This window comes from Parasteatoda tepidariorum, chromosome 8 (genome assembly GCF_982258835.1).
Source record: "Parasteatoda tepidariorum strain Cologne lab strain chromosome 8, Ptep-v5.0, whole genome shotgun sequence".
In the NCBI taxonomy this organism is placed as follows: Eukaryota; Metazoa; Arthropoda; class Arachnida; order Araneae; family Theridiidae; genus Parasteatoda; species Parasteatoda tepidariorum.
The window spans coordinates 83,566,770-83,581,426 of NC_141762.1; positions in this window are offsets into that span (position 1 = coordinate 83,566,770).

Consider the following 14,657-nt stretch of genomic DNA (forward strand, 5'->3'; position numbering starts at 1 on the left):
TGACTTAAATTTGAAAGAAATGAGAAAAGCATTTATCATAATCTTTTTTAACTACTTTCTCACTCTTGGCATTTTTTAATCTGATTTTCTTTCATTCTTAAGTGAAGAGATTTACTCAGATGAGTAATTGATTGGTTCTTTCAGTCGTTGATTGTGGAAAATTGCTCTTTAACTTCATTCATTTAGTTAATGCTGCTTTTTGAACATTTTCATGCTAAAAATTACAACTTATTTAAATCATATTTTTTGTGACTACAGCTATTGAGTAACAAAGCTGTTATTGTATAATGGATTGCAGCGTACACAGTGCATGAATGACCTTAAAATATGTACTAGTTTATAAGTTGGAGTAGAAAATTAGATTTTTACATAAGGGATTAGTCATCAATTTAATTCCCTTACTTTTGGCATTTAATTGTTTATTTTGTTTCTTCGAACGAATAAGTGGTAGTAAAATCATTTTACTGCTTGAAAAAATTAAGACGATTAGAACATTAAGACTTGAAAACATTAAAACGATTAAAACATTATGACTTGCAAACATTTAAACGTTGTTACGATTATGAAATAATTCAGCTGAACTAAATGATTAATAATTAATTAATCAATTAATTTGAATAATTAACTAAATGATTAAATACTGGCAAATCACATTACAGCCGTTTCAAATTTCACATATTTTTTTGAAATTACAGTAACTATAATTAGTAGGAGAATACTATTTGTCAAAATTAAACGCTGGGGAAAAAGTTTTCTTCGTTGCATTTATGCAAATGCTTGATCTTGCCTAATTTGTGTGAAGAAATCTTAACTGCGAAATTTGTTTAACTCGTAAAGCTACATATTTCTTAATGAGAATTTTACTCTATTTTTTGTCAAATATACAAGTTTCAAAATGTTATATATAGCAAAAGGTAGCGTAAATGTTACGAAAGAGTCTAAGAGAGCTAGGGCACATCTTCAGGATAAAAACTGCGTAGAAACTAATGCTCGGTAATGCGTCATACCCTATTATTGACTGTTTCTTCATTAGCTTTGGAATAGGTCATAATACGGTAAGCATCCCTAGAAGCGTATTATGACATTGCCGGATATGGATTCGTATGCAATTTTAATCCCAATGATATACCCTAACTCCCCTAGAAGTTCTTCGCAACATTTATTCGACTCATGTAATGTATAATGTTTTTAAGCTTGCACAGTGCACAAAATAAATAAAAAAATATCACTATGAATAACTATCGCACTAATGATCGGATTTTCGCGTAATAAGTGTCAATCTTAATGGTTTCTGAGGGTGACTTCAAATGTGCTAAAAATTAATGCTAACTATCAATTAAGTTATGAAATTGGACACGAAAAAAGCATTTTCTCTGAATAATAATGTTTTCTTTTCTACATATTTGGCTTTCTGATCCTCAAATTAGAAAAAGGGATAGCAAGCAATCTGGAAACTGTGATCCAAATAGTTTATTCAGTAGGTGGTTATAAGTTTGGTCCCCTTATTGTTATTTTTTCGTATCTTCAAAAAGGAATAGAGAATTTAAAAAAGATTGCATCCACTAATGAGACAAAAATTTGCCAAAAATAATTTCATACCAAAAATATTTTTTTAATAATCATTTAATATTTTTTATTATTTAATTTGATACTGGATGAAAAAAAAATTACTATGAGCCATAAATTTTTTATACCATATTAATTTACGAATTTTTGTATCGTAAGATCTAAAGTTTTAATTTTTTTTATTTAGTAGAAGCTGAGAAAAATTAAAATTAATTATTTTTAAAAAAATTTATTATTTTTGAAAAAATTAATTTGACAAAAATGAAAACAAATATTTAAAAGGAGCGATTAATGCCAAAATTTGCTAAAATTACACGCATTTAAGAAGAAAAATGTATTGATCAATTATTCAATGTATATTCTAACAACTAAACAACAATAAAAATATAAATGAAGATACTACTTATGTAAAATGTATCTTTATATCGTCTTGAACCAAACTCCTTTAACATCAACGTCGATTTACCGTAATATTGTTGATGTTTTAATGCTGCAATAAGTAAGAAGATGCTGAACAAGAAGAACTGTCTAATACATAGGGAAAATTTTTAAACTTCTTAAAATATCTTAGTATTTCATATATCGTTATCATAATTTTAAAACTAAATTTTTAATTACCTGACCACGTGTGCTTCACAGAACTATTCAACTAATTCTTTCATTATATTTTTCCCCATTTCTTTAACATGTCATATAGATTTTTTTCGATAATATACTAAACTATTTTTTTTCACTTATTTTAGTGCTATAGCTAGTTAGCTGATAAGAATTTAAGAATATTTTCTATATTAATACTACTCGGTGCAAAACGTTTGAAAGATCGCATTAAAAAAAAAGCGCACCCTTTTTCTCTAAGAATAAGCAAGCAAGCTATTTACTTATTTACTTTATTGTTTCTTATTTGTTTCATTTATGAAAAGTAAATACATATTAGTGCAACTCAAAAAACCACTACTGTTTGTTTTGTTTTTTAAAGGAACAAATTCGAACAGCAATTTTATTTTGACGTTTAAACGTATATATTACAATGAAATTTAAGAAAGCTGCTCTTTTAAAAAAAAGATGTTTAAAAAAGTTACTTCTGTTAAAATTATTTTTCAACTTTAGCACAAGATATTATTACAGTATTACATATTATTCACAAGATATTATTACTGTATAATTTGTAATCAGGAAAGTGCCTTATTTTTTTAAACAGCAAATATTACTAATTGAAATTTATTAAAAGATTCCAAAGACATGCTATTCTTAGAATCATTATTTATTTTGAAATATGTAAACAAAATATGCAATTTTTGAAATTATTCTTATAAAAAATGCTCAGTGAGAGGGTTAACACACTTTTTACAAAAACTATGAATACTAAAATTTTTTTTCCAGTATTTCGTCATAAGAGGAAAGTAATGATATTGGTACAAGGAATCTTCTCAATATTTTCATTATTTTCAGAATTGAAATCTGTTTGAACGAAACATATTATTTCTTTAAATCTAAAACGAGAAACAATTTATCTATTATTATTTATTTTAGTTTATTCAATTAATTTGTTAATAACGGTAAGGAAAAGTATATGCATTGGAAGCCTCTTTCACTATAATACGATAAATGCATAAAATCACATAGAATAATAAATTATTTGAATATTTTAATTTAAGCAAATAATTGAATAATTACAATAAATTAGAATAATTTAGAATATTCATTGAATAATTATAAGTAATTGTAATAAGTTATAACAGAATTGAATAAATATATAAAAAAAAATTGAATAATTGTTTGATAAATTTATTCCAAACAAATAAGGATGTAAAAATAGACTCGAACGAAGTACATCTAAAGTATATCCTAAAATGTATCTAGAAAAATATTTGAATCAATAAATAAAAAATAAAGTCTCAAAGAATTTCAAATAGGTGGGAAAACTGTTTTGAAATAACTGTCCTTGTAACAATTTAACTTCTATTCCTGGTGCTAGAGGACTTTCCCTTTTCTCACTTGGCTTATAAAATTTCAAATGTAAACAGATTTTTTTTTATGTTCTTAAGACATCTTTTTAAGGCTCCGACAAAGACAACTGCATTGAAATTTTTAGAAAGTTGTGACTTATTGTTAGTTTTTCAATCTAAGAGTCCATGCCATGATCTTACATAAAATATGTTTTAATATTGCATGGAGTAATTTAATAAACTGTATAACTATTTGAATAATTACTGTGTTACAAGCATCTGAAGCAAAAAGATAAAAAAAATCATTAATTAATAAAAAATATAAAGATAATAATAAAAGTCGACATGTTTTGAGCTTCCAGAAATTAATGTAACAAGTCATTTACGCCTGTAGAATCTTGAGCATGGTGACCTATTTGTGAATACTCGAAACATGTTGATTTTTATTGCCATCTTCACATTTTTTGAATCCTGTGAAGTACATTTTATCATTAATAGTGTTTTACATTTGAGTCCTGATCATTATTTTGATAAGAATTTAAGCTCGCTAAAGTAAAAATCTGTATTTCAATATATTAACAGGATGCCTGTGGTCCTGAAAAAACTAAGATAAGCGAAACATCAATATTGTAACTATGAAGTTATTTTCAACTTAAAAATTAAACTTTTGAGCCCAGATATTTGGAGTTAATTAAATTGAGCATTTTATCTTTTTAGGTTTGCTGCCATCCCTTCAGTATCCTTGAGACCTCATGAACTCTGTTTAAAAACAAGTTTTCGTATCAAATATATGAAAATTAAGGAAATTCGAAAAAAAAATCATAAAAAGTGATATTTGTTGATAACTTTAGCTGATTGTAGTTGAAGTACACGTAGAGTGACATTTCATGTCGAATTTGCGAAAATAAGTTACAGAATGTATCGAAATATCAGGATGATATTCGCAAATCATCTTCATACAATGAAATCCGTGTAACCAAAGTATTTGGCGGAATGAAACAATAATTTTTTAACGAAAGAATTCTACAACATACTACATAATATTACAAGCTATTCTTAAAAACATAGTTCAATGTTATTAAAATACCGCATGACATTCGCCACTGTCTTCAGTTGTAGAAAAAAGAAATATCGTAAATTATACAAAAACTTGTGAATGCGCATTTGAATTACAATTTCTCTAGAATTGAATTTTCTCTTTTTTTTGCATTAGAATTACAATTTCTTTCTGGATTTTTTTTTCAGGAACTTCTTTTTTGTTTCTATAAATTTTCTTGACTAGAAGATTCGATCGAAGCAGCAAAAGTGATTATCTCTAAAATTTTGTTATAATCTGTTATGTAAATTTGATTTTAGTACGAAATTCTAATATAAATGAAGTAAATATATCGTAAAATGCAACGTAAAAACAAAGTTCAAATTCTAAAAGCTTAAAAAATTATTAATAATTTATAAATCGATTTATATTTTCTTTTCAAAAGAGATAAAAAAGAAGAAGAAAAAAATGTTTTTTTTTGGTAAGAAATCAGCTGAAAAAATTTCTATTGCCTAGAAACTTGGAGATAATTTTTTCAACTATTAATAAATAAACATCTTCGAGTAATCGCAGAACATTATTTTTTTATGATCTGAATTTTGTTACTTAGCAGCTGGGTAAAATTAGAAATTTATCTCTTGAATTTGTCTATATTTATTTTAAAGCCCTCATTTTCGGTGGCAACTTGACTTGGCTGTTTTTTGGGACTATTGCTAAGTATGGGGCTATAGCTTCCTTTCCCCCAAATTTATAGTCCAATCTGTTCAAATTTCTGTCCAATCCCGGAGGATCCAAACTAAAAAATATGTAAAAAAAAATTTTTTTTATTCAGAGAATGCACGATTTTGTCATTTATTTCGTAGCTTTATTTACAGTTAGCACTAATTAATTAGCATATTCGAGGTCACCTCCATGTAGCAGTAAAATTGACAATTCAAGCATGAAAATCTGATTGTTAGAACGAAAGTTATTCAGATTGATATCTTTTTTATTTTGCGCACTGTACATTTCGAGAAAAAATAAACTAAAACTACAGCTCGAAGAGAGAAACCTATTGTAAATTTGAAATTTTAGCGATCTGAAATTATCCAAGATCCGTTAAAAGAATCTCATGCAACTGAAAATAATTTAGAAGTAAAATAATATAAAAATAAAACTATAATGATCCCCAGTCTAATCTATGAAAGTTGCATTATTGCCTAGTTTCCTGGTTTACTTGTATTTTGTTTTCCTTGATGAAAATTTTTACATAATCAAATGCCATCATTTAATACGATAAAGCTTATGTAATAAATTTAAATTAGAAGAACTTATTTAAATTTAAGTTCAGCGGGTAAAAGAAAAAAAGGACCACCTTAAATAACTTTTGATCAAATAATCGAATCTTAACATTCTAGGACTCATTCTTAATGGCTTAAAAGCGTTACTTCAAATATGCTAATTAATTAGCGATATTTTAAGTTACGAAATGCCCCACAAAAGCATACCTTCTTCAAATAAGCGTACGTTTCTTTTGGAAGGTTCGGATTTTTGACCCCTGAAATATAGGGGGTAGTCGCAATCTGGAGAATATGATCCCCATAGTTTGGCCAGGAGAGTTTGGACCACTTAATACTAATTTATTTTTGCGTATTTCGCTATGCCTCTAAAACTTTTTATCCGAATTGAAAAATCTCTGCTCCCAATTTTAAATTTCGTTTATCCTAAGATAATTCCATGCAAAAAATAAATTTATGTGAATATTTATTAATTTTTATTAATTTATTTAATAATAATCGAAAAAAATTTAAATTGTAAGGAATACAACTTTTAACATCATTTTAAAGCATTTAACTTTATATGACAAAATACAAAATTGGAGGGAAATCGGCTTAATAGTCCCTCAGAAATCGAATTTTAAAAGAGCCGGGTATTTAAAATTCGATTTCAATCAAGTTTTGTATTTTGCCTCACAAAATTAATTATTCTAAAATGATGTAAAAAATTGTGTAATTGTACAAAATTGTATAATTATAAATTATTGGAACCATATTTTCCAGTTTGTGACTATTCCCTATATCTTTGAGCTCAGAAATCCGAATCCGTTTAAAAAAAAATGTATATTTTTTCAGAGAAAGTAAGTGTTTGCGTGTAATTCCAAAAATATCGTCTGCACTAATTAAATAGCATCTCATACCGTTAAGATTTGTGTCCTAGAAGGTGAAAATTCGATCATTTGATCAAAAGTTATTCAGGATGGTTCGTATTTTTTTTTTTTTGACACACTGTAGATTATGCTGTAGATACGCGCATGGCAGAGTTCATTTGCATTTCGAGAATTACATAATCAGTGTGATCAGAATGTGAGATAAGTCAATGATGACAGAATCTCTAAGTTGTTGGTTCGCACAACACTGTGTTAAAAAATTTAGTCATTTAACAAAGATTTCTACAAGAAAACTCCCTTAAGAGAACAGAAAGAAATGCAGTTGTTAAGTAAAAGGATCTGAGTGTTGAACATTGATACTCCAATGCAATTATGTGTTTAGACGATGAGTTGAGTTTTGGCAAAGTTATGTCATGTCAAATCACATCATACCATCAACGTGACTTCTTCAATTTATTTTGTGGTGCCATCTAGCATGATAGTTCAAAACTACTACATCTTGTCATCTCTTGAGCCAGATGATATATTTATTTATTTTACAAATCTGAAGCTCTGGATAAGGACTCCAACTTTTGGCACCTGATGTTCTTATAAATTCACTGCTAGAAAAACCTTGTAAGATGAAAATTGGATTTACAGTGTTTAGCTTCAGAGCAATGTGGTTGGAAATAAAATAATAAGTTATATTCGTAAGGTCCTATGAAAAAAAATATCCGTTTATTTTCAAATGACAGTGGGAAGAAAAAAAAAGAATAGAATGATTAAGGTTTGATACATGGTTCCATGAATCGAAAAAGGAAGTTTTGGTTCCGTTTACATTTCATTCCCTTGCCAGCTTTACTTTTTTACATATTAAAATGTTGGAACCAGATAATTTATTTATTTATTTTCAAAATTAGAAGTTTTTCGTAAGCTGATTATATACCCAAATCAGCTAATTTACATATTTAAATGTACTCAAGTGTCCTTTTTAATAAACGGGAACTTCTGAAGTCGCGAGACTTCAGATAATAACTTTAAATACTCAAATGAAATCCTAAGTAACATTTTTAACAATTAAAGTTAACTTGCAAGTAGTATTTTTGTAACATACTAGATACAAAAAAGAAAATGCCTTGTCCCAGCAAATTTTTCCCCAGCAATTACACCAGGACGGACTCTACGCAGATAAGCATACCTTTAAAAATACCTATATACGTTTGTTTAGTACATGAAATGATTTTTAGTATACTTTTCGAAGAAACTTAGATATTTTAATTTAGACAAATGTTCACCCCTTTTTCTAAAGATTTATATTAATAGTGTTCATTTGTTTCAATAACCCTAATTCCCCAGTTTGGCACATAAATTAAATTTTTCAGTATACTATTCAAAATAAATTTACATAATATCATTTAGACAAGCTCATTGATTTTTTGTCACATTTGCTAGAATTTCTTTAACTATATTTATCTTCTCCAATCGCCCTCATAATAATAATAAAACAAATATAACAGCAAACAAATAAATTCACAAAATTAGTGAAGTCTATTGACTATTTATTTGCAATGTAAATAGTGCTTTTTTTTAAATTAAGATACTTCTCATCAAAAAAACCTGTTGAATATTTTTTTTACCAAAAATTTTGAATTTGCATTTCTAAGTAAAAAATGTGTTGAAAATGTGTTGAAAATGTTCACTGATAAAGAGAATTTTGTAACAAATGACATGCATATAAATATTTGATCACATTGAAATAAATTTTTAACAGAAAAATACTACTGAGATAGTGACTGTTGGAGTACAAAGCTAAATTTAGAAAATAAAAAAATCGAAAACAAATCATGACTTACTGAAAGCGTTTTCTGTCAGAAGTTGAAATAAATAAATAAATACATTATATAATATTGAAAAGAAAAGAAATGAATAGCGATTTCCTTTTGAATATTAAAAAGATATTTAAATTGCACATTTAAAACGAAGAAAAAATGGAAAAAAATAACATGAAACAGAAAATGTTCCATAAAACTCAACGAATGAAAAAAAAACTATTTCCAGGGAAAAAAGTTTTTGAATTCAACGTCGCTTTCCTTTCTTTTTAATTTTCTAAATCTGTTGATCGATATGAATTGTTTCAGGCGATAAAATGCTTTGAAAAATGAAGGAAATGGAAAAAAAGTTTTTAATACTTTGGCTTCTGAGTTTTTACTGTGTCAAACGCAAGTTCAGCAGTTGAACAGATGCTGTATGTTTTTTTATTCTGTATTTTTTTTCAATCACTTTACTCGCTTTTTGAAAAACACGTAGAAAGACATTTTATTTTAATTTATTCTAAACTCTTTGTGCTTTAACTCACTGGAAAGAAACAAGTTTTAATTTATATCTTCAAGTAAAAAGATTTAATTTGATTTTGATAAAACTACATTTTATTCAGAAAAATTTTATTATTGTCAAATAATTTATTCATAATTCATTTCCATCTACATATTTCAGATGAAAAAATTGATGTTAAATAATATTTACTTCTTTGCTTACTTCAGTAGGAAGACAAAAAATTTTGATACTTTATTTTTATTTTTTGGATTTACATTTATATTTTATCAATATTTATATTTTTTGGATTTCAGAGAGCATAAAAAAGTGAGTATTTTTTAAAAAAAAATCAATTACAATTTAGATTTATTTATAAATAATTGATCTACTCATATTTTATTTTTAAAAATTTTGACTTTCGGTATTTTATAAGTTTTTGGCTCAAACATTCGTGACTCATACATCAATGGGTATAGTGCAATTGCTCGAGGTCAACGCCTGATAGTCAAAAATTAACATGATCAAAAATCTTTTCCGGTTCTATAAAATATATTTTGGTATCTATATTATTAGAAATTGTATCAATTAAAACTTCACCAATTAACGTAATATCAGTAGTACCAGTTGTATCTATTACCACTGTTAAATTTAGTATCGTTGGTGTTAATAATGATATGGAAGATTTTTACGTTTCTCCTAGACATGTATCTTCTCAATTAATTGAACTTTTCAGTTAAAAAATTTTTTTGCATATGAATTTGTACCTATAACCAAAATTACTTAAATATAGTTGGTGTCAAAAATAGAGATTTTCGATTATTCATGGTTCTTTTAAATGAATAAGCAGTTACTCTCATGCATTTTTGCTTTTTGAATCTAACTAATGTTTTTTATTTCAATTCCGTTAATTTTGAGATATTTTAGTTTTATAGAAATGTATTTTAGTATCGTAATCAACAAACTATTCAATCGTAAGTCTAAACCAAATTTCAGACAACTTCTGAAACACTTATTCAGTGATGTAGCCCTATTGTACAACCCACATTACGGATTTTATTTTGTGTTATTTTATGAACAGCCACAGGTTGAACAGCTAATCCAATCCTGAGTTTACGACAATCAATGGTCAACATCTTAGCCCTGTATTTTTGAACTCAACCCAAGAAACTGCTGTATCAGGCATTGGAATAAACTAGGCTTCGTGGAGAGCCTAACCCTACTATGGTACTAACCCGTGTACACGTTACGTGGGGAAGAATACCACGAAAATCCCTCATAATTAATCCGATGGCAAGGGAATTTAAACACGTGATCCGTCAACCAATGTGGATATTTTATGTCAGCTCTATGATTGGTGCGAGCATCCTCTGGGATTCAAGCCATCAACCAGCCATTTCTGGGATTCGAACCATCAACCAGCCATTTCTGGGATTCAAACCATCAACCAGCCATTTCTTGGATTCAAACCATCAACCAGCCATTTCTGGGATTCAAACCATCAACCAGCCATTTCTTGGATTCAAACCATCAACCAGCCATTTCTGGGATTCAAACCATCAACCAGCCATTTTTGGGATTCGAACTTGGGGCAAATCATTGCGAGGCGAACACTCGAAACCTTATAACTTTTATTTTTTTAGAATGACTAAATGCTGTTCTTTGCAATCAATCTGTTCGAATGTTATTTTTTTTAAAAATAATGAGTCACAGATTCGCCGATTCAATATTTTCCAATTATTTGGTATAAATTTGCACGACAAATATTTTTATGTCGTATTATTTTTTATTTTAGTTCAAAATAAAAAAAAGCAAGTATAAATCAGTTTTAAATTTACTTGTGCAGCTATTTTATACATGGAATGAATTTGAAGGCCAAATTTTAAATGCTCGACGATAATATGTTCAAATCATTCTGGAAAATTATTTTAAAATTATCAGTTGCCAACCTATAAAATATCTTCCAGCCGAAATATTTCTCCGAACTACCAAGGGAAATATCATAATTTACCATGTAAAATGATCTCAAAAATATTCATAGCTCGACAATGCAATAAAATTCGCCATTACCCGTTGCGTTTCCTTTAGCAAGTATCCCCAAGCAAGTATGATGCTCTTATTTTTCGCACCATATACGAAAAATTATCCCTTCTTTAGAAAATATGCTGCATAAACAAACCGTTTCCCACGCTCAGAACAAGCATAAAGACATGAGTATATTTTTGGTGGGGACTGACACGAAAGGTGGCCAAACTATGAGCCAAATTTATGGTACTAGCATCATAAACAAAGACTGCCATAACTTCGTCAGAAACGTCCACTTTATGCCCAGCTCCGACCGCTAACGACTTTATGTGCCTTCTTTATACTGTCGGATATCGAGTATTGTTAGGGGTTGACTGTCAACTCACGTATAAGACATTAGAAATAGGGATGGACCTTGAACAAAGAAATGAAAAAAGAACACTGATATTTATCGTCAGGACTGTTGAGTTTTACGAGCGGAAATTTTCTCTCGTAAGATTTGAACAGTTCCTGGGAAAGAGAATTGATGATTGGTTGTTTTATTCCAATAAATATTTCAGTGAAAATGTTTTTGTTTTGATTTTTTTTTATCTAGGCTTTTTTATTTTTAGTTATCAATGCAGCTAATTTTATCTTTTTCATAAAGTATAAAATAGAAGAAGCGATATAAGGTACAGTGAAAAACTGAACACCACAACAACTTTTAATCGTGTAGCCTGATTTTCAGGTATTAATATGCGATATTAATGCTTCGGAGCTCGCAACTTAAATAGGCTAATTAGCTTGTTTAGACAATATTTCATGTTTAGAAATCAGGCTGAAAAATATTATTCGCTTGAATTTAAATTTTTTCGATGATTTAAGAATTGTTGATGATTTGAAGAGATATTCGTATTCAAAAAAAATATATTATCTGTAGGCTAGAGTGGGGTCAATTGTAACAGGGTACGATTGTAATAGAGCAAAAATTTCGAGTGTCGAGTACTAGATTTGGTTCCTAGGTGGCGCACAAGGTGTCTTCAATAAATCTCCATGTACACCCTTGCTGGCAACTATTTTTATGTACTTTTGAAAGAGTTACATCGCAAAAGATATTTTCACGCTACTTAAGTACTTTTTTTTGGTATTAGAATATTATATTGTAACAAAGTAATTTTGTTTAAACAAATGAAAATTATTAACCGAATATGTAAGTGGACACCTTAATTAACATTAAAAAAAAAGATTAGTTTTGTTATCTAACTAGCATTGTTTTTAACAAATGAAGCTGAAATGGCGTCTTGGGAACAATAAGTAAAGGGACGAATGTAACAGCTGAAAATAAATAATCTTATGTTTACAAACCATTACTTAACTCTTTTAGAACCACCAATAGTTTCCTATATCATTTATATTATGTTGCATGTGCATTATTTTATTTGTCACCTTTCACAGCATAAATTAAATTTTTTTACCCTTTAAAGTTAAAAGTTTAACCCTTTGGGTCTCTGCTCATTATTATTTTTACTCCTAAAATATCACTACTATTTTAATCAATAAAAAAATATATCACAACTATGATAAAATGTATAATTAACTATGTTTTAGTTGAATTTATGAACTTGTACAATTGACCCCGTAAGTGGGGACAATTGTAACAAGTGCACGACTGTCATATATTGTTAATAACTAATATAATAACATTTAAAATAAGGTATTTATTTTTTTTTCTAGCAGAGGATAGTCTACTTTACTCGTCTGTCAATTAATACTAATAATATATTGGATTTTTTGTTACTTAAAAATAGTTAAGTAAAAAATGTTTCAATTTATCCCACTCTCCCCTAGTTTAGGCAACATAGTGCCGAAAAGTAATTTCACTTGCTTTGTATGTCTTTTTACTTCTGAAACTGCACATGAAGATGAGAAAAAATTATTTGAACATAATTCTAAAACTTGTTTACCAAAGATTAATTTTGAATAATTAAAATTTTCAAATAGTTTTTTTTTAATTGTGAGATATAATACATTATACAACAGTTTTTAACAATGCATGACAAAATTCAAAATATGAAGAGATATCTTTCAAATAGATCTTAAGTATTGAAAATTTAAAAATACTTTTTTTTTCGAAATTTCATCTCTCAAGTTTTTCAGCCGATTTCGTTCTGATTTTGTACTATATTATATTAAATTAACTATTTTAAAAGGAAGTGTAAGCTTGTGTGCGTTGGAACTCAAAAAGTTTTTTGACCATGGTTAAAATAAATGACAAAAAATTGGGTGAAAGTAATCGAAAGAAAGTTCAATAGTCTTAGTCTTCGAATAAATAATTTCATAACTAACTATAGACCTATTTATTATTAGCGTACATACTTTTTTATTTAATCATAATAGTAGAAGAAAAAGCGAAACGCGTTCCTACCTTATGTTTGAATATTTGAAACCAAACTTGTTTATAAAATCATCAGATTAAAAAGGAAGTATTTAAATTTATATGGTTCTAAATTCAAAACTATTATTAAAGTTAAATTATATTTTTTAAGAAACCAAATATACAGTTTACTGTTAAAAAATTATATTCGTATATTTCTGAATTTATTTGCTTCTGATTTGTTTCAAATAAATAAAAATTCAATTCAAATTATATTTTTTCAACTTTGTTGTTAAAAAAAGAATAATTTATTAAACAAACCTTAAATGAAGTTGTTACATGCAAATTGAATAATTTTTAGAAAATTTTTTTCCTCCGTACTTTTACATGGTTACAGAATTTCAGCTTTATTCCTTTTTTAAAAGCACTTATTTAATAGTTAGATTTGCAGCTTTATTTTCTGAAGGTAATGAACTTTTTTTTATAATTTGGAAAGTGTTTTATTTTGCAGAAAACAATAAAATGTGGTTTACTGTTGTGTATAACGATAAAATGCCTATTCATTAAAATATGCATGTCTTTTAAAGAGTTGATGCAAAAGGAAAACAGTTTCGGCCAATAATCCTCTCTGGAAACTGAAATAATCAAAACTTCGTGAATTGATAAGAATAACGATTATATTTAAAAATAAAAACTGAGAATTTTCGCTGAAGAAAAACATTTATAAAAAAATAATTGAGAATAAATAAATTTGAATTGGTTTGTAAAAGCAAAATTACTTTAAAAAGTAAATAAATAAAGACAATAAGCTTTTTTTTAAAATACGGATTATTTTCATTACTCCTGAGAAACAATAAAATGCTTTCTAAGTTTTGAAAGTGAGTGATAAAATAATACACACAGTTTGAAAAGATATATTTTTGGAGGTATATTTTTTTTAAATTTTAACTACATTTCATTTTTATTTCGAAAATGAAAGAAATTCAGAGACAGAATATGGGAGATTATCAATTAATAAATATTTATAAATTAATCAATAATTATTTATATACCAATTAATAAATATTTACATAAATATATTAAATATTTATATTAATTGAATATTAATGAAAATTATAATTAAATATTTATATAAATACATAATTATAATTTTTTTTCAATTAGTTTTTATTAAATCAAATTTATTTAAACAATGAATAAAGTCTAGCATTTTTTTTGAAATGCTGATTAATTCTATTAACCATAAATCCATTAAAATATTTAATATGCTTTGAAAGAGAGAGGGAATAAAATATT